The following is an 18,413-nucleotide window of genomic DNA, read 5'->3' on the forward strand; positions in this document are numbered from 1 at the left end:
GACGAACAGTTCGACGAACAGTTCGGCGAACACACGGGTGTTGGATGAACCGAACCGAACTCGAACACTACGGGGGTGGCTCAACACTACTGGAGATCAGCCGAGAGCTCCGGGACTTCACTTTACGGCACCTGTGCTGCCTGGGAATATTCTCACGAATGTTCCCACGTACCACTGATGCAGTATAAGGTAACCGGGGCTGATCAGCTGATGAACTCACGTGACCTCAGCCTGCAGCCATGTACATTGACAGGAGTGATTTTACTCTCCAATAAGTGTATAGTGCGGTCTTCTACAGCAGTCACATCAGTGATTGATGTGGCTGCTGTTGCAGTTACCAGGATTGCTGTGGGACAATCTGGATTAAGTCATGACGGCAGACAGGTGAGGAATATGTTCTTTTTTTTTTTTTCAGGAGACAAGGGATTCGGGGATTAGCTGAATAATAAATAAATTATCAAAACCATGTGTAATTTTATTTCAATAAAAGACTTTATTCTGGCTGTGTTTTTATTGAAAAGCCATCAAAAACTTTACTATGGGGCTAGTAATGGGGGCATCTTATAGCCACCTCTCCATTACTAACCTGGGGTTCATGTCAGCTTCTAATATAAGGCTGACATGAACCCCAACCTTATTACCCCACTCGCCACCGCTACACGGCAGTGGGAAGAGCGGAGTCTAAGGGCCAGATTTGGTGCATCTTATGGATGAGCCATTTCTGGGACTGCTGAGGGATGATATTATTAGCTGTGGAGGGGGCCAGGATCCATGGCCCCTTCCCTGGCTATTAATATCAACCTGCAGCTGTCTGTTTAGCCTTTGCTTTTTAGATTTTATAGGGGGACCCTACATCAATTTTTTCTGGGGTCCCCCTGTAATCTATTCAGTAAAAGCTAAGCAAACAGCTGTGGGCTGTTATTAATAGCCAGGGAACATTTTTAGCTAATGGCCCCTTCCCCTGTACTAATATCAGCTCCCAGCGGAGCGGCCGGCTTTCCCTCTGGAGCGGGAGCCCATGCCATTTTTTTAAAAAAAATTTTTAGGCTATGTGTCCACAATCCGGATTTAGCAGCGCTTTGGACACCGCATACTTTTGCTGTGTCCAATACGCTGTGTTCTATTGAACGCAGGTAAATCCACATGTGTTCACTGAACCATGCGGATTTATCGCATTCGATACATTCTAGTGGTCAAATTTCTGTTGCAGAGACTAGCGACTCCACAAGAGAATTTAACATGCTGCAGTCCTGAAAGACACGCCGCATGTCAGTGTCCACGTCTGATCCGCAGCCTAGAAATCCCATCCACTATGCTGTAACATCTGGACTCTGGGGGTTTGATGCTGCATAAACACGCAGCTTCAAACCCGCAGTGGCTCCTGATCGTGGGCACGTACCCAAACTCACCCGCAGCATGTCAATTTCTGTAGCGGACACGCTAGTCTCAGCTGCAAATTTTGACCGATTGAAATGTCATTATATGCGGTGGATCCACATGTATTGACAACAAAAGTGTGGCATTAGAACACAGCATTTTGGATGCTATGTTTAAAGCGCTGCTTGTTGCTTGTCGTGGGGACGTAGCAGCTAACCAAACAGCTGTGAGCTGTTATTAACAGCCAGGGAACATGTTTGCCTAATGGCACCTTCCTAGGCTAAAAATAGCAGCTCCTAGCTGCCCCAGAAATTACATGAATGGAAATGCTAATGAGATTGGGTATATGGGATTAGTTGACACCTAGCCCTTTTGTTTGGTGATGACAAGGTGTCAATCAGACCCTTTTAGTACAAAACCTAATTAAAGTAAAGAGTTAAATAAACACACACACACAGAGTAAAACACTTTATTTGAAATACAACAGACATATTCTTAAATCATTTAAATTAACCAATATACTCACCCCAGGTCTGACGGTAATCCAAGGGTTAAAGTAATGTCCCGCATTTTTTTTTTCAAATATCTTTATTTACAGTAGCTCCAAAAAGCATTCATTAAAGTACAAATATGCATAAAAAAAAAGAATTTAAAAAATGCATCAAAATCGTGGTAAAACACCAAGGTTACTTACCGGTAGCCGGTTTTTCCTGAACCCATGATAGCACACCTTGAGAGAAGGATCCGCCCTACCAAGGACAGGAAACCGTCTGAAATAAAAGGGCGGTACCTCTCCCTCACTTTCGTTGGATTACAGAGCATTGAGAAGACCTCCAGTAAAGGTTAGAAACATAACCAACACCTACAATATATATATATATAAAAAGTATATATATATTAAAGACAGCACCATTTAATTATTACTCACTAGTGGGTGCCAGGCCTCCAAACAGTCTGTCCGAACTGTTGCATATCAATAGAAAGTATATCAAAAGGCAGCACTCCAAAAATTCTTTAGAAAAAATGGACTTTAATGAACCCAAAAGGCAACATTTCGGTTCACAGAACCTTTCTCTTTGGCTTGACTATTATCAGAAAGTCGTCCAGATAGGGAACAATCACCACATTTTTGATTCTGAGAAAATCTGTCACCTCCGCTATAACCTTTGTAAACACTCTCGGTGCTATCGAGAGTCCAAAAGGAGGGGCAGTAAATTGGAAATGTCTCAATTCCCCTTGGATGAACAGGGCTACCCTTAGGTACTTCCGGTAGTCCGGATGGATTGGGACGTGATAGTAGGCATCTTTTAGGTCGATAACTGCCATGAAACAATTGTGGTGTAGGAGTTTTACTGCAAAGTTCACTGATTCCATCTTGAAAGTCTGGTTCTTTATCAGCTGATTTAGACTTTTGAGGTTGATAATGGTCCTTAAGGACCCATTTGTTTTTTTTTATCACGAACAGGGGGGAATAAAATCCCCATCCCCATTGTGAATCTGGAACTTCGTGAAGGACCTGCTTGTTGACTAAGTCTAACACTTCCGATTCTAGGGCCATCTGCTCCTCCCTGGACTTCCTCCTGGAGGTGATCATGAAGGTTCGGTGAGGGACCTGACTGAAGCGTATCTTTAGGCCGTTCTTTATGATACTCAACAACCAGGGATTTGAAGTGATGGTTTCCCAAGCTGGGATAAAATGGGAAAGCCTTCCCCCCGACCTCTAGCCTCGTGTCATTGGGGAGATTTTTTGGTACTGGAGGATGGTGCTCCAAACATGTAACCAGAGTCCTTTTTAGATCTGGGCTCCCATCTTTTTCTTTCTCCCGGAGGGCGACCCCGGTTAAATCTCTTCCTCCGAAAATAGGACCTTTTTGTGTCCCCCGTGAACCCTGGGAAACCTCTCTTTCTGTCGCCAGCCGTCTCCAAAAGCTCGTCCAGTTTTTGGCCAAACAAGAGTTTACTGTTACGCTTGTGCCCGGACTGACTGGCGCGAGCGTGATTAGTGATCCCACTGTACCATGAACCGACGAGTGCCTGGAGGGGGCATAACTAAGTATCAACTAGATCTGACCTAGGTCGCACGGCGGCTTAGTCGACTCCATGGACCAAGGAGGAACCGAGCAGAGGGACCAGGTGCGACTCCAGGTCAGACCCCGGTCACAGTTGTTGACCCACACCGGGGAATGCAGGAACAGGCAGGTTAGACTGGCATACAGGCAGGTATGCAGACAGGTGGGTACTGGCAAGTACGGCTGGTATGCAGACAGGTGGGCACTGGCAAGCATGGCTGGTATGCAGACAGGCGGGCACTGGCAAGCACGGCTGGTATGCAGATAGGGAGATACTGGCAAGCACGGCTGGAGTGCAGACCGGGAGGTACTAGCAGGTTGGAGCGCAGGCTGGATAGGGTCCAGTACAGACTGGGAGACAGGTACAGAGCCGCAGATGCGGTAGACAAGCAGAGTAAAGCGAAACCGCCGGAGCGGAGGACAAGGCAGAGCAGAGAGGTACTGCTGGTGCGGTGAGCAAGCAGAGCGGAGCGAAAAAAGCAGGTGCGGTGGGCAAGGCAGAGCAGAGCAGAACCGCCGGAGCGGTGGACAAGGCAGAGCAGAGTGCAACGGCAGGTGCGGTGGACAAGGCAGAGCAGAGCGGAACCGCCGGAGCGGTGGGCAAGGCAGAGCAGAGAGAAACCGCTGGAGCGGTGGACAAGGCAGAGCAGAGAGAAGCCGCCGGAGCGGTGGACAAGGCAGAGCAGAGAGAAGCCGCCGGAGCGGTGAGCAAGGCAGAGCAAAGAGAAACCGCCGGTGCGGTGAGCAAGGCAGAGCAGAGAGAAGCCGCCGGAGCGGTGGGCAAGGCAGAGCAGAGAGAAGCCGATGGAGCGGTGGGCAAGTCAGAGCAGAGAGAAACCGCTGGTGCGGTGAGCAAGGCAGAGCAAAGAGAAGCCACCGGAGCGGTGGGCAAGTCAGAGCAGAGAGAAGCCGCCGGAGCGGTGGGTAAGGCAGAGCACACAGAAGCCGCCGGAGCGGTGGGTAAGGCAGAGCAGAGAGAAGCCGCCGGAGCGGTGGGCAAGACAGAGCGGAGCGAGACCGCAGGTGCAGTGGACACGGCAGAGAGGACAGGGCTCTGTTCACATGGAACAGACTGGAAAATACAGGAAGATACAGAGGAAGGGAAAAGGGACAAGCAAAACCAGATACACACAAGGTACTTCCTATGAAGTAGCGAGTGGACACAAAACTCACAAACAGAAGTACAGAGACAACGAGTTGGAGTTAGGTGCAGGTTCAGATACTGCAGGAAAAGGGAAGGTACGGACATAGAGACAAACAGGTAACAGGCTAGGATACAGTTCAGACAGGAACTGCTACTGCAAAGAGATGCAAGAACAGGCCTGAGTATGCAGCCCCCAGAGATGGCGGAAACAGACAAGAAGACACAGATAACAGGTCTGGGTATGCAGCCCCCAGAGATGGCGGAAACAGACAAGAAGCAGAACTGGACCTGGCAACTTCAGAGTCAAGGAGCACACTGAATGTTAGTGTTGCTCAGGCACCTCCTACTGGGTGGAGGGGGTTTAAATATCCAGAGACTCACAGCAATAGGCTGGAGACGCATTAGGGGTGCGCCCACAGCAGCTATAAGAATCAGGAAGTAACCGGGCCGCCGCCCTAAGCAGACAGTCAAGAGCCATGCACACAGCATGAACTGGAGCAAGATTAGCAGGCTGGACAGACAGGTAAGATTGCGGTCTTGCATAGTGGGAGGTGGTGCACTAATCAAGCACGCCACCAGGGATGTTACAGTACCCCCCCCTTTATGCCCCCTCTTTTTCAAGCCTGCAAGGGTCTTCTGCAGAGAATTTGGAGGCCAATCCTTCTCTTCAAGAGGATTACCTCTTCTGTCCATTAGAGGAAACAAAACTGATCTCATCATCTTGGTGACTAGGATGCTTCCTCCTATCAAGCCATCCTCAGCAAAGATGAAGTGGGTGAAGTGCCAGGAACAGCACACAGGAAAGTCTCTCTCCGTTTGTTATCAGGTAGCACCCTGGTGGATTCAGGAGACAACTGGAGGTACTCCGCCTGGTTGGAGGGGTGCAGAGACTCAGAGGTAACCACCGCCTTGACATTCACTTTGCCAAGCTTACTGGATGAAGTGGGCGGCGTACCAGGTACCGGGTATAGGAAAGTCTCTCTCCGTTTAACAGGTAGCACCCCGGGGAATTCAGGAGAAAACTGGAGGTCCTCCGCCTGGTTGGAGAGGTGCCGAGACTCAGGGGTAATCACTGCTTCGATGTACACTTTGCCAAGCTTACTGGATGAAGTGGGCGAAGCACCAGGTACAGGGTGTAGGAAAGTCTCTCTCCCTTTGTTATCAGGTAGCACCCCGGAGAATTCAGGAGACAACTGGAGGTCCTCCGCCTGGTTGGAGGGGTGCAGAGACTCGGGGGTAAAAACCGCCTTGATGGACGTAGGACCAGATTTATTAGAGATGGAGGGTCCTTGCTTTAGGACCATCTTCAGACTGGTTTCAGAGATGACTTGTCTGTAAGGCGGGATGGTACCTGAAGCCAGATCATTGGTACAATCGTCGAGACTGTGTGGGGACATCGCCTCCGCTTCTCTTCCTTCGGAGACTTCAGAGCACAACGAGTCAGCGACTAGCAGATCTGGTGAAGAAGAAGAAGAAACTGCTGACTGTCCTGAAGATGTGGGGACTGGACACCCCTTGTACCTTAGCAGTCCCCCAGGATACACCATGCAGGATCTCCAGACCTGAGCGGGCACTAGATCTCTCGGCTCTGGACGACCTGTGGGTAAGCCAGTCAGCACCTGGAATGTGAACTTCTTCATATGTAATGCTTCAATCTGGAGCTTAATTTGTACAGACATATTTTGACTGTTTCTGAGTAGGGCTCATCCTTCTGCTGACAATGCCCAAACCGGCTTCTGGAGTTGTTGGACGGGAATTAGACACCGACTCTTCAAGGCTTTAAGCCCGAAACTTCCGGTTAATCCGAGGCCTTCACTTGCCACGGAGACAGTCATGGTCATCTGTGGAGAGGAAACACTAACTCCAAGGGCAGCCTCTCCTACAGGCCTAATGTCTTGGGATTCTCCAACCTTCACTGGACAAAGACCGTCAGGGGGTCCCAAACCACCGCAGTGGGACCGCAATCCGATTTTGTGACTGAGTACTTGCTTCTGCTTTGCCTGACGAACATAGTCATCCTTCATGGATTCTGTGCGGAAAGCTGCCTCTACAGGCTGGGGAACAGGAGGTCTTTGGGAGGACAGAACCTGGCGTGACGGTTTACCTCTACGCCTTGCACGACTGGACTGCCTCTTGAGGTTGGGAAGAGAAGTATTCTGTGGAGCATAGTCATCCTGTGTGGATTCTGGGTGGGCAGCAGTCTCTTCGGGCTGGAGGACTGGTAGGCTACCTACACACATTACCCATCGGGGCTGCTCCGGGATATTGGGAAGGGAAGCTTTAGCAGAGGCTTCAGGATTAGGGTCATTGAAGACCATTAGAAAGGCCACCAGGAAGGCCTGCAGGTCAAAGATGATAGGTGTTAGAACTCTCCTGTTAGGTTTTTTCTATCTTGCTGGTCACATGACCTTTTTTGCCTATTTAATCCTGCTCCGCCCTCCTGGCCATGCTGGACTTCATTGTAATTTCTACTCTTAGCTAGCCAGGTGCTTTGTAACCTTTCTCAGTCAGTTTTGCTAGGTCTTCGGACCTCTATGTTCTATGTTGTTTGTTTGTCTTTTTACTGCTACAATTTCTGCTAGGAGGTGTCCATCTTTCTCCCAGTCCCTAGTTCTTGTAGGGATCCCTTCCTCACATCTATAGGTCTTGGTTCAGACTAGCCGAGGACTGTAGCGGGTCTGATCGCAGGATCAGGTTCCCCGTTACATCGTATGGATCCAGCTTAGTTCTATTGTAGGGACAGATCTCCTGTCTTTCCTTAGTGCTTGTAGCAGATCATAACAGTAAGTCCAGCCCAAAAATATCTCTAAGGAAAGACTTCCAGTTTCCATCATGGTGTCGGTTCAGGATTTGGCTCAACGCCTGCAGGGACTCTCTCTGGAGGTGGCCGAGCTCCAACAACACGTGAGTAGCTGTTCTGGAGTGCATTTTGTGGAGCCAAAGGTACGATTGTCTGATTTATTTTTTGGTGAACAAGATTTTTTTTCCTTTAGAAATGCTTGTTTGTTGTATTTTCGTTTGAGACCCAGATCCTCTGGTGATGAATCACAGCGCATAGGGTTTATAATGTCACTTTTGCGCAAAGAACCTCAGGGATGGGCCTTTTCTCTCCAACCTAGTGATCCGTGCTTTAGATCAGTGGATAGTTTTTTTTCTGCTTTGGGGTTGTTGTATGATGATCCTGATCGCGTCTCATCAGCTGAGACTAAATTGAGACGTTTGAGGCAGGGATCAGGTAATGTGGAAATTTATTGTACTCACTTCAGTCGGTGGTCTGCTCAGGTGGGGTGGAACGATTCAGCTTTGAAAAGTTTGTTTCTTGCTGGGCTAGGTGAAAGGGTTAAGGATCTGCTGATTGCTTATCCTACACCTGGAAACTTGCAGGAGGCAATGCAATTAGCTATACGGGTGGACAGGAGACTGCATGCAAGGGATATTGAGAGTAAATCCTCTGCCATGTCAGCTCCGAGTCTTGAGAGGGTCTGTACTGACATTGGAGAGCTGATGGAGATTGGGGCGATGTCACCCCGCTCTCAGGAAAAAGACCGCAGGTTTTCTGAAGGTTTGTGCTTTTATTGCGGCGAATCTGACCATTTCATTAAGAACTGTGTGCTTCGTATGAACAAAGAAAAAAAAAAAGGTCAGTTACGCCCGTATAGCCTGTTTAATCACTAAGGGTGTATGTAATGCACACGCCCGGGCTGAGCGGCGTGTGCGTGTGATTCCACTGGACCGTGCCGGAGAGTGAATGCCTGGAGGGGCGTAACTAGGTATTCACCCGATCCGACCTGGGTCACACGACGGCATACGACGCCAGTGCACCAAGGAGGAACCGAGCAGAGGGACCAGGTGCTACTCCAGGACAGACCCCGGACACGGCTGTTGACGCACACAGGGGAATACAGGAACAGACTGGTTAGGCTGGCACACAGACTGGTGGGAATAGGCAGGCACGACTGGTATGCAGGCAGGCGGGTATGCAGGCAGGGGGGTACAGGCAAGCACGGCTAGAGTGCAGACAGGAAGGCACTAGCAGGTAGGAACACAGGCAGGATAGGACCCAGTACACACTGGGACTCTGGAACAGAACCACAGATGTGGCGGACAAATACAGCAGAGTGAGGCCGCCCGGAGCGGTGAGCGAGAGCAGAGCAGGACGAGACCGCCCAGAGCGGTGAGCGAGAGCAGAGCAGGACGAGACCGCCCGGAGCGGTGAGCGAGAGCAGAGCAGGACGAGACCGCCTGGAGTGGTGAGCAAGAGCAGAGCAGGACGAGACCGCCTGGAGCGGTGAGTAAGAGCAGAGCAGGACGAGACCGCCTGGAGCGGTGAGCAAGAGCAGAGCAGGACGAGACCGCCTGGAGCGGTGAGCAAGAGCAGAGCAGGACGAGGCCGCCTGGAGCGGTGAGCAAGAGCAGAGCAGGACGAGACCGCCTGGAGCGGTGAGCAAGAGCAGAGCAGGACGAGACCGCCTGGAGCGGTGAGCAAGAGCAGAGCAGGACGAGACCGCCTGGAGTGGTGAGCAAGAGCAGAGCAGGACGAGACCGCCTGGAGCGGTGAGCAAGAGCAGAGCAGGATGAGACCTCCAGGAGCGGTGAGCAAGAGCAGAGCAGGACAAGACCACCAGAAGCGGTGAGCAAGAGCAGAGCAGGACGAGGCTGCCTGGAGCGGTGAGCAAGAGCAGAGCAGGACGAGACCGCCTGGAGCGGTGAGCAAGAGCAGAGCAGGACGAGACCGCCTGGAGCGGTGAGCAAGAGCAGAGCAGGACGAGGCCGCCTGGAGCGGTGAGCAAGAGCAGAGCAGGACGAGACCGCCTGGAGCGGTGAGCAAGAGCAGAGCAGGACGAGACCGCCTGGAGCGGTGAGCAAGAGCAGAGCAGGACGAGACCGCCAGGAGCGGTGAGCAAGAGCAGAGCAGGACGAGACCGCCAGAAGCGGTGAGCAAGAGCAGAGCAGAACGAGGCCGCCTGGAGCGGTGAGCAAGAGCAGAGCAGGACGAGACCGCCTGGAGCGGTGAGCAAAGGGTCAGAGCTGAGCGAGACTGCCGGAGCAGTGAGCAAGGAGTCAGAGCGGAGCAAGGCTGCCGGAGCAGCGAGCAAAAGGGTCAGAGCGGAGCAAGGCTGCCGAGCAGTGAGCAAGGCAGAGCAGGCTAGAACCGCCAGAGCGGTGAGCAAGGCAGAGCAGGGGGGACAGGGCTCAGTTCACACGGAACAGACAGGAAGGGAAAGGCAGAGCCAGATACCCACAGGGTACTTGCAGTGAAGTAGCGAGTGGACCACAAACTCACAAACGGGAGTACAGAGACAACAAGCAGGAGTTAGGTACGAGTTCAGACTCTGCAGAAAAAGGAAAGGAACGGACATACAGAAAAAACAGGTAAAAGATAGGAGAGAGTTCAGACTGGAACTGAGTGTACGGAGGAAACCGACACTGCAGCGGGATACAGGAGCGGGTCTGGGAATACGGCCCCCAGAGAGGCGGAACGAACAGGCAAGGAGCGTGTTCAGACAGGACAGACAAGATACAGGAGCGGGTCTAGGTAATCGGCGCCTAGAAGGCGGGAGGAACAGGCTAGGAGCGTGTTCAGACAGGACAGACAAGATACAGGAGCGGGTCTAGGTAATCGGCCCCTAGAAGGCGGGAGGAACAGGCTAGGAGCGTGTTCAGACAGGCCTGGAAATACAGCCTCCAGTATAGGCAGACAAGAGAACACAGAACGGGACCTGGCACCTTCAGAGTGAAAGCACACACTGAATGAAACACAATGCTCAGGCATGGGTTAATTGGAGCAGCTGGTTTAAATACCAGGTGACAGCATGTAGGGAAGCCAGAGAGACATTCTGGATTGGAGATCAAGTGCGCGCTCTTGCACAGTGGGAGATGGACCACTATGCAAGGACGCCGCCAGGTATGTTACAGTGTATTTCTTTCTGCTACTACTGCAGCTCAGTAAGAATTAATTGAATTTCGGGTATTTGTGGATTGTGGTTCTACTCTGAATGTGATTGATGGGGGATTCTTGGAAAAACTTAAATTAAAACCCAAACCTTTGTCATCCCCTATTGCCGTGGTTTCTGTCGATGGCTCTCCCTTGAAATGTGTTACTTACAAGGTTTATGAATTTACCCTCACTATTAATGGTATTCACCAAGAGAATTTGGATTTGGTGGTATTAAATAATTTGCCTTCTCCAGTAGTTTTGGGGATACCCTGGTTAAAATTGCACAATCCTGTACTGGATTGGTCTACCAATGAAATTAAGTCCTGGAGCCCTAAGTGTTATGACAAGTGTTGTAACGGACGTATTGCTGCGGTGGAAAAAGGGGAATTACCTGTACCTATTCAGGATTTTTGGAGAGTTTTTTCTGAGGAGGAGTCACAAATTTTTCCTCCCCATAGAGACTATGATTGTACCATTGAATTTGTCCCTGGAGCGACTCTTCCTAAAAGTCGTTTATTTAATCTTACTATTCCTGAGAGAAAGGCTTTGGAGGAATACATACAGACAAGCTTGGCCGCCGGTCACATTAGGCCTTCCAAGTCTCCTATGGTTGTTGGATTTTTTTTTGTAAAAAAAAAAGATGGCGGTTTACGTCCTTGTCTGGACTTTCGTGAGATTAATAAAATTACTGTACGCAATCCCTACCCACTGCCATTGATTACTGATTTGTTTAACCAGTTAGTGGGGGCCAAGTGGTTCTCTAAAATTGATCTCCAGGGGGCATACAATTTGTTGCACATGAAGGAGGGTGATGAATGGAAGACTGCTTTTAACACTCCTGTGGGTCATTTTGAGAATCTGGTTATGCCTTTTGGTCTTACCAATGCACCAACATTTTTTCAGAATCTTATTAATGACATCCTTAGACCTTTGATCGGGAAAAACGTGGTTGTGTATTTGGATGTCATTTTGATTTATTCGCCGGATCTGGAGTCTCATTGGCGGAGCGTACGTGAGGTATTACAGTTATTAATTGACAATTCGCTTTTTGCTAAGCTAGAGAAATGTGAGTTCGCTGTACAGAGAATTAGTTTTTTGGGCTACATTACCTCCAGCGAGGGCTTTGAGATGGACCTGGTGAAAGTTCAAGCTGTGCAGGAATGGCCTAGGCCTATTGGTTTGAAATCGATACAGAGGTTTTTGGGTTTCGGCAATTATTACAGAAAATTCAATAAAAAAATTTTCTATTATTGTTAAACCACTGATCTCACCAGGAAAGATGCTAATACGGTTCAGTGGACTACTGAGGCCATTGAAGCTTTTGTGTTTCTAAAGGAGAGGTTCAGCTCTGCCCCCGTCGTTATGCAGCCTGATGTGACTAAGCCGTTTTTGGTTGAAGTTGATGCTTCTTCTGTGGAGGTTGGTGCGGTGTTGTCTCAGGAAAACAAGGATGGAGAACATCCTTGTGCCTTTTTTTCAAAAAAATTTTCTGAGACTGAACTTAATTACGATATTGGTAATCGGGAATTGCTGGCTATTAAACTCGCATTTGAACACTGGCGTCATCTCTTGGAGGGTGCTGAATTTCCCATTCAGGTTTTCACTGATCATAAAAATCTGATCTATCTTGATGCTGCCAAGCGCTTGAATGCCCGTCAGGCTAGGTGGGCACTTTTTTTCTCGCGGTTTAATTTTTCCGTTACTTACATCCCGGGTACCAAGAATGTTAAAGCTGATGCTTTGTCTCAGCTTTCCCCCCATGGTCGGTGCTGAGGAGGAGGAGAGCATTTTACAAGAAGGTGTTGTGATTGCTGCATTGGACTCCGTTTTGGAAGATGAGATTCTTAAAGCACAGGAGAATGCCCCATCTAACACTCCCCATGGGAGGTTGTTTGTGCCTAGGATCTTTAGGGGAGATTTGTTTGTTGAGTGTCATGAGTCTCGGTAGGCAGGTTATCCAGGAAATTCTGAGACCAAGAGACTTGTGGGTCGCAGTTTTTGGTGGCCTGGATGACAGAAGGAAGTCATTAAGTGGGTGCGTCAATGTACTGTGTGTGCTAGATCTAAGTCTTCACATACTCCTGCTGCGGGGTTGCTTTGCCCTCTGGAGGTTCATAGTGCACCTTGGGCACATCTGGCTATGGACTTTATTACTGACCTTCCCCCCTCTGAGGGTTTCACGGTCATCTGGGTGGTCGTGGACTGTTTTAGCAAGATGTGTCACTTGGTTCCCTTCATCAAATTGCCCTGCGCTAAGACACTCGCTAAGGCCTTTGTCAAGGAAATTGTCAGACTCCATGGCGTTTCTACTGACATTGTTTCTGATAGGGGACCTCAGTTCGTGGCTCGTTTTTGGCGTGCCTTTTGTGACAGGTTGGGAGTTCACTTGTCATTTTCATCTGGATATCATCCTGAGTCTAATGGCCAGACAGAAAGGAAGAACCAGGATGTTGAGCAGTTCTTGCATTGTTTTGTGGCAGACAATCAAGAGGGGTGGTCTGAGTTTCTGCCACTTGCTGAATTTGCTCTTAACAACCATACATCCTCTTCTGCTGGGTGTTCGCCTTTTTTTTGTTGTTCTGGGAGACATCCATCTTTTGGGTCATTCTCCAAATTGGTATCGGCTGTGCCTGAGGAGGAGAGTTTTTCCGGTGATTTGGAGAGAGCTTGGACGGATGTGCGTGGTAATCTTCAGGAGGCTAACAAAAAATCTAAGCGGTACTTTGATAGGAAACGGCAAGAGGTTTTGTTTGCTATTGGCGACATGGTTTGGTTGTCCTCTAAGAATCTGCGGTTGAGGATTCCTTCTAAAAAATTGGGTCCCAAGATTGTAGGGCCCTTTAAGGTGCTTCAGGTAGTTAACCAATCTACTGTTAGATTGGAGGTTCCCACCTCCTGGAAGATTAATCTGGTGTTTCATGTTTCTCTATTGAAAAAAGCTGACGTATCTAATAGAGACGCCATTGCCACTGTTCCTCCGGTGGTGGAGGACGGGGAATATGAAGTTTCCAGCATTCTGGGTTCTAGACGGTATAGAGGGAGTTTACAGTATCTCATCGCTTGGAAGGGTTTCGGTCCCGACGATAACTCATGGGTGAGGGCGGATGATGTTTCTGCTTCCAGACTTGTCAGAGCATTTCACAAGAGGTTTCCTGATAAGCCTGGGCCTAGGGGATCCGGAGGATCCTCATAGAAGAGGGGGTACTGTTAGAACTCTCCTGTTAGGTTTTTTCTATCTTGCTGGTCACATGACCTTTTTTGCCTATTTAATCCTGCTCTGACCTCCTGGCCATGCTGGACTTCATTGTAATTTCTACTCTTAGCTAGCCAGGTGCTTTGTAACCTTTCTCAGTCAGTTTTGCTAGGTCTTCGGACCTCTATGTTCTATGTTGTTTGTTTGTCTTTTTACTGCTACAATTTCTGCTAGGAGGTGTCCATCTTTCTCCCAGTCCCTAGTTCTTGTAGGGATCCCTTCCTCACATCTATAGGTCTTCGTTCAGACTAGCCGAGGACTTTAGCGGGTCTGATCGCAGGATCAGGTTCCCCGTTACATCGTATGGATCCAGCTTAGTTCTATTGTAGGGACAGATCTCCTATCTTTCCTTAGTGCTTGTAGCAGATCATAACAATAGGATCCCATGCTTCCTATAGGGGGGTGATCCATTTCAAAGCATCACCCGCTAGGTAGGACATCATGAATGCTACTTTAACCCGATCAGTAGGAAAATAGTGAGCATAGAACTTGAAATGCAGCATGCATTGCTCCACAAATGCACGGCTTCGTTTTGGATCCCCATGGTACTGTGGTGGATCCGCAAGAACGAGTGCTGATAGATGAATTTGGGCTGGTGCATAAATCGCCTGGGCCATAGCTTGAGAAAAAATGTTTTCTTGGTGCACGTATTCGCCAGACAAGGATTCAAAATGTCTCTGAGAGCGAAAGGCCGTGGGGCTCAACGGGAACCATGGCCTGAGCAAACTGTTACGCTCGCGCCCGGACTGACTGGCATGAGCGTGATTAGTGATCCCACTGTACCATGAACCGAGGAGTGCTTGGAGGGGCGTAACTAAGTATCAACCCGATCCTACCAAGGTCGCACGGTGGCTAGTCGACTCTGTGGACCAAGGAGGAACCAAGCAAAGGGACCAGGTGCGACTCCAGGTCAGACCCCGGTCACAGTTGTTGACCCACACCGGGGAATGCAGGAACAGGCAGGTTAGACTGGCATACAGGCAGGTGGGTATTGGCAAGTATGGCTGGTATGCAGACAGGTGGGTACTGGCAAGTATGTCTGGTATGCAGACAGGTGGGCACTGGCAAGCACGGCTGGTATGCAGACAGGTGGGCACTGGCAAGCATGGCTGGTATGCAGACAGGGAGATACTGGCAAGCACGCCTGGAGTGCAGACCGGGAGGTACTAGCAGGTTGGAGCGCAGGCTGGATAGGGTCCAGTACAAACTGGTAGACAGGTACAGAGCCACAGATGCGGTAGACAAGCAGAGTAAAGCGAAACCGCCGGAGCGGAGGACAAGGCAGAGCAGAGAGGAACTGCTGGTGCGGTGAGCAAGCAGAGCGGAGCGAAAAGCGCAGGTGCGGTGGGCAAGGCAGAACAGAGCGGAACCGCCGGAGCGGTGGACAAGGCAGAGCAGAGAGCAACCGCAGGTGCGGTGGACAAGGCAGAGCAGAGCGGAACCGCCAGAGCGGTGGGCAAGGCAGAACAGAGAGAAGCCGCCGAAGCGGTGGGCAAGGCAGAGCAGAGAGAAGCCGCCGGAGCGGTGGTCAAGTCAGAGCAGAGAGAAACCGCTGGTGCGGTGAGCATGGCAGAGCAGAGAGAAGCCGCCGGAGCGGTGGGCAAGGCAGAGCAGAGAGAAGCTGGCGGAGCAGTGGGCAAGTCAGAACAGAGAGAAACCGCCGGTGCGGTGAGCAAGGCAGAGCAGAGAGAAGCCGCCAGAGCGGTGGGCAATATCAGAGCAGAGAGAAGCCGCCGGAGCGGTGGGTAAGGCAGAGCAGAGAGAAACCGCCGGAGCGGTGGGCAAGTCAGAGCAGAGAGAAACCGCCGGAGCGGTGGGTAAGGCAGAGCAGAGGGAAACCGTCGGAGCGGTGGGCAAGTCAGAGCAGAGAGAAACCGCCGGAGCGGTGGGTAAGGCAGAGCAGAGGGAAACCGCCGGAGCGGTGGGCAAGTCAGAGCAGAGAGAAACCACCGGAGCGGTGTGCAAGACAGAGTGGAGAGAAACCGCAGGTGCGGTGGACAAGGCAGAGAGGACAGGGCTCTGTTCGTATGGAACAGACTGGAAAATACAGGAAGATACGGAGGAAGGGAAAAGGGACAAGCAGAACCAGATACACACAAGGTACTTCCTATGAAGTAGCGAGTGGACACAAAACTCACAAACAGAAGTACAGAGACAACGATTTGGAGTTAGGTCCAGGTTCAGATACTGCAGGAAAAGGGAAGGTACGGACATAGAGACAAACAGGTAACAGGCTAGGATACAGTTCAGACAGGAACTGCTACTGCAAAGAGATACAAGAACATGTCTGGGTATGCAGCCCCCAGAGATGGCGGAAACAGACAAGAAGACACAGATAACAGGTCTGGGTATGCAGCCCCCAGAGATGGCGGAAACAGACAAGAAGCAGAACTGGACCTGGCAACTTCAGAGTCAAGGAGCACACTGAATGTTAGTGTTGCTCAGGCACCTCCTACTGGGTGGAGGGGGTTTAAATATACAGAGACTCAGAGCAATAGGCTGCAGACGCATTAGGGGTGCGCCCACAGCAGCTATAAGAATCAGGAAGTAACCGGGCCGCCGCCCTAAGCAGACAGTCAAGAGCCATGCACACAGCATGAACTGGAGCAAGATTAGCAGGCTGGACAGACAGGTAAGATTGCGGTCTTGCATAGTGGGAGGTGGTGCACTATGCAAGCACGCCGCCAGGGATGTTACATTTACCATCACAAGGAAGGGAACATAGCTTATGTTTAGATTTTAGGTCTCCTGGGCAACCCTTGAGCCACAGGGCTCGTCTGGCAGCATTAGACAAATTTGCAGACCTGGCAGCGAGTTTAACTGAATCCGCTGAGGAGTCGGCCAGAAAAGCGGATGCTGCTTGTAGAAAAGGCAGATTGGAGAGGATTTTATCTCTGGATATCTTTTTATCCTTGAGCTGGTCTCCTAATTGCTGAAGCCACACCATAAGTGACCTAGAGACACAAGTGCCTGCTACAGCTGGCTTCAGGCCCCCTGCCGCTGCTTCCCATGTGTGACGCAGGAAGGAATCTGCCTTCTTATCCAGAGCATCCTTTAGACAGCCCGAATCTTCCAGGGGTAGGGACGATCTTTTGGATGATCGGGCGACAGACCTGTCAACTTTAGGAATTTTGTCCCAGGACCCAGAGACACTATCTTCGAAGGGGTACCTCCTTTTAGAGGATGAGGGCAACACTCCTGATTTCTCCGGCTTCCTCCATTCCCGGTCTATAAGGTTCTGAATTTTAGGATTCACTGAAAATGAGTGTCTCTTTTTTTCCTCCAGGCCTGCGAACATAATGTCTTCCAGGGACCTGGCTGCCTTTTCCTCCCTCAACCCCATGGTAGATCTGACAGCTCTGACCAACTTGTCAGTATCCTCAATAGGGAAACAGGGCCTACCACTGTCTGATGAAGAGGAGGATGCTGAATCACTGAGGCAAAGATCTTCTGACTGGGAGGATAAATCATAGTCTTTATGGGTTCTCTTTTTCCCCCTTAGTAAGATTTTCATGGAATCCTGAACCTCTGAACGGATTACGGACCTCAAATTATAAGCAAAATCCGGGGTGCTCTCCGTTATGGTTTGGTTAATACAGATAGCACAAATCTGTTTCGGGCAATCTATGGAAAGGGGGGCCTGGCATAAGGCGCAACCCCTGTGCTTCTTTTTGGTGCTACTCTTCTTAGGTTCCTAAGGAATGAAGCACATAATAAATTTCCATTACTACTAAGTGACATTCACGAAGATCACTCACCCCTGAAGTCACAAAAGGGTACCGGATTTGGAGGCTGTGGCGGGACATAACATGAATCCTTTCTGGATGGCCCTGAAGCGTCCGACACCTTACTTTTCCTGCTGCCGCTGCGGTTGCTGGAGCGGCCGTCCGTGTGCGAGGTGTCTGACTGCTTCTTCCGCTGGCATTGATGAGATGGAGGGGTCAGCTGCTGCTGCTCCTGGCTGTCCTGGTCTGCCATAGCTGCTACAGCACAAGAGTATAGGCAGCGTTTGACCAGGACAACCCCTCCACCTTAAATAGGGCACATCCGGACCTCCTCCGGTTCTTGTGTCCTCCCCCCTCCGGCCAATGTTTGAAAAAAGCGCTTACAGGGCGCCGCCATCTTGGATCCGGGTGCCGCCCTCCGACGTCATCGGGCACGCCTCGTCAGGCGCGTCACACCCAGAAGACCCTGCTCCCGGCGTGCGACCAGCCAGGAGCCTGCAGCAGGGAGAGGACAGCCCAGCGGTCTGCGGGGAGCCGGAGCCCTCCTCACCGCCTGCGCCCGCTCGGACACGGCTCCAGGGAACCGCGGACAGCGCTTCTGGAACCCGGTGCACAGGCTGGTGCCCGCTCTTCCACACCGGAACAGGCCCAGGTAAGTAGGACACCTTTCTTCAGACAGGTTCCCATCAAGAACAGGAAACCAACTGAAGCGAGGGAGAGGTACCGCCCTTTTATTTCAGACGGTTTCCTGTCCTTGGTGGGGCGGATCCCTCTCTCAAGGTGTGCTGTCATGGGTGAGGGGAAAACACAAGTTTTTTCTGCAACATTTTTCCTGCCAAGAGATGTAGAAGACCTGCAGAAATTTCTGCAAGCAAATCCTGAATGTGCGCACATAGCCTAAAAGTAA

Source organism: Phyllobates terribilis, unplaced genomic scaffold (assembly GCF_046119375.1).
Source record: "Phyllobates terribilis strain yellow unplaced genomic scaffold, ASM4611937v1 Scaffold_1__5_contigs__length_1240528914, whole genome shotgun sequence".
NCBI classification, from domain to species: domain Eukaryota; kingdom Metazoa; phylum Chordata; class Amphibia; order Anura; family Dendrobatidae; genus Phyllobates; species Phyllobates terribilis.